This window comes from Corvus moneduloides, chromosome 18 (assembly GCF_009650955.1).
Source record: "Corvus moneduloides isolate bCorMon1 chromosome 18, bCorMon1.pri, whole genome shotgun sequence".
Taxonomy (NCBI): domain Eukaryota; kingdom Metazoa; phylum Chordata; class Aves; order Passeriformes; family Corvidae; genus Corvus; species Corvus moneduloides.
In genome coordinates, this window is record NC_045493.1 from 7,557,891 (window position 1) to 7,561,285 (window position 3,395).

Consider the following 3,395-nt stretch of genomic DNA (forward strand, 5'->3'; position numbering starts at 1 on the left):
ATCCTTGAGAGTCTCCTTATTAGGTGTGGATAAGTATCCAAAGCTTGGATGCCCATCTCTTGAGGTTCCCACATCTCTGTGCACTGCACAAGCAGCTTCAAGAAAGGGAAGAGTTGTAGCCTCCTGGCCCTTTTTCTGCTCCCTGTCTCTGGCCTCCAGACGTGTGCTTGCATGTGCTTGTGGTGCTCCATGCAGGCTTTAAAATGAACCACTGGCCTTGTTTGCTGAGTAAATCACAGACCCATCCTCACAGCATGGCCCAGCAGCAGGATCCTCACCCTGCCCCATTCAGGGGAGGCTGGTGGGTGCCCAGAGCTGCCTTCTGGGACGTGAACGCCAGGGCAACAGCCTGACCCTAACAGAGATGCTTTAAGACTTTCAAACTCTGCCCTGCTGTGGGGAAGGTGGTCTCAGTTTGGTCTGAGTTTGGTCTCAGTTGCAAAATATGTAACTGGGGTGGCCAGGGAGAGCAGGTGGTTCTGTGAGCCAATGTCAGAGCCAAGACTAAAACCTGGTTCTTGAAATCCAAGGGTCCATTCTCTGTGGCCTACTGCCTCTCTAAGCATGTTTTAATGAAAAACACCAAATCTTAATTTAGAGCAAGATTCAAGAAAAATGTCCCATTCAATTACTTAATTATAGGTGAACTATAATTATAAGACACAAACATGTCTTGCTACAAAGCACCAGGCAAAAAAGCAGAAAGGATTATTTGTTGTTTAATTTAGCAGAGATAGGCAGCTGATCATGCTAAGTCTATCTGACACCTAGCAAGTTGTGTGATCCTATTTGTTAATCTTTTTAACTTTCCATTTTATTAGGATAGGGTTTCAAGAGCAAATAGGATAAATGAGATTAAATCTGTCGCCCTGAATTACTCTCCACTGAGTTATGAACAGAATCACTCTATGTCAGAGAAGTATAATTATGAGGGAAATGCTGCCTGTGTAATTGTGTGCTTCGTTCTGAAGAATTTGAGATCCATAATTATCTCTAGTGTGCCATGGTGGCGTGTGCTGGCTCTGAACCTCCACAGTAAACAAAGCCAAGGAAAGTTTCTCTTTGGAGCAGTTCTTGATGCAGTATGGCTAGTACCTGCAGCAATAGCAACATTACCCTTCAGGTCTTCTGGTTCAAGTGAGAGATCCAAATTAACTTGGAATAAGACACACATTGTACAATTACTTTCTCTCAGAAAAAAAATCTGGTGGTGCTCCAGTAGGGGATTATACACTGCTCCTGGCTCTACTTGATTCATGTAGCCCTATAAAAGTTGTGGTACCATTCCTGCTATATAATTCCACTGTGAGATGAGTTGAAGACACAAAACTGTAGCCTCTTGAAATTTTGGATTCACCAGCCAAGGAAAGCTTTAAAATCCTATGTGCTGTTTGTCTGGATTCACAACAACTCCTGCTAGGAAAAAGCAAAGGAAAAGTTCAGCTAGATTTGCCCCAATAATAGGCATAATTGTTGCTGGAACCAGATCTCCTGGAGAGGTGATATGCACAAAGTAAAAAGAAACTCACTACAGGTCCTGCTTCAACATTTCTGCAGCTTTCTCCTTGAGGCAGAGGGGCAGAAGCCAGGCTTTTGCATGATGGATTAGTAATAAAACAACCTGCTAGGCCCAGATTAGAATTTCTGTTATTTTGCCAAAAATTATGTGTGCATTAGTGGAGGGGGACAGGGAGGCTGCATCACTTTGGTGAATCCTATTGGAAATTTAATTTTCTTTTTCAGACCTTTTTACTGTTATGAACCAGGACTTGATCTCCACATCTGTTTTTATTGGCCAGTCTAGTTTACAAATGAGGCCCCTTTTGTCCCATCTAATTTTATGTAATCTGTGATGCTGCATAACAATTCTGGGAAGAAGAAATGGAAGGATTGTGAACTGACCTTGTGGCTAGTATGTACAGTGACTCACTCTATCCTTTATTTCAGCTTCCGTGAAGGCTTTTCAGATACACTGTTTACCCATTAAATGAGCTGTGCAGTTTATCTTATGGCTAAAATTCTTCCTAATATTTTGATATATTTGTTTGGAACATGACAAAGTAAATCACTAATGAGAATCTTAAAAAATGCTTACATTAATCATCTGAGACAATCTCTCTCATTATAATCTTGTTCAGAGTAACTAGTTATCTGTAGGAAAGGGTTTCCTGTCCCTTGATTTGCCAGCCTACGTGACTTTACTGCCAAGGACATCTCTCCTCCATGCTTGACAAGCAATGGGTAACTTCAGAATCTTTTTCTGTGTAGGCAGTTTCTTCATGGGAAGAAATTAAGTCAGTCATGCACATTACTGAATCTAATTTTACTATAATTTAGAGGGAAGAACTCTTCCCTGAGTAGAATTGATTTTATAACTGCTTACTTCAGGATTTATTTTGCTCTCCTCCAAAGGATGTGGCAGAAACTGTTGTTAGTGACAGGCCTGCAGCCTGCTTTGCAAGGTCACTGCAGCACCTTTCCTGGCAAGTGAGAAGTTTGTGCCTTGCTTTGGTTTTCAGTCATCAGCAGCTGCTCTGAGGCAAACTGAGCAAGGCAGCAAGTCAGTATGACCTTGCTACTTGTTGAAATGCCTCCTTTTGTGAAGAATAAGGTTCTTAGGGTACCTCATGGAGTCAAGCTGTCTTTGGCTGATTTAACTTCTCCTTTAGTCAGCCTGGAGGTTTGGCCCTGGCCACAGATGTGTCTTGCTCAATGCTTTAGAGTTCATTCAGTCCTGGGTAGGACTTTTTTATCTTTTCCTCAATCCAGGCTAGGCTAAGTGAAGCACACACAAGGAAAGGTCCTTTTAAAAGCAGTTTGCAGCAGCGCAGTGTTAAAAGCCCAGCTGTGAAGAGGTGGGGGAGTGCAAAACAATCTCTTTTTGCCTGCCCACAAAGAAATGGGAGAAGAAAATGTGGTGCCCTTCCAACAGTGGCCATAAGAGCACGTTTGACAGTGTTCCTTCAAGGTCAGTAGCACCATTCTCAGCTGTTCAAAACAGCCTGTTGGTGCAAATTCATGGAAGAAGGCTGCTTGCTTGTTGTTTTCTCCTTCAGGTTGGCAGACAATCAGATCCAGCTGTAGATGTAATGCAGGCAAAATACCAGAATACATGAGCCAGTGTATGATTTATGCTAATGGCAGCAGGCATTGCTGAATGCCTGCCTGTTCGGCAGCCTTGGAAGAGTCCTTGGCTGTCAAGACATGTGGAAATCTAAGGAGCAACTCAGTGAGGGGTCTTTTTTTCAATTACATACTTTGACCCACATTGTTCCTTATTTATATTTGCAAGTGTCATGAGATTGATCTGATTTTTCTCCTCAGTGCCCCTGTAACACCAAACCTCCTCCTGCAGAGAGGAGAAGTACATTTGGTGTGGTGTTCAGAGGTTGCGA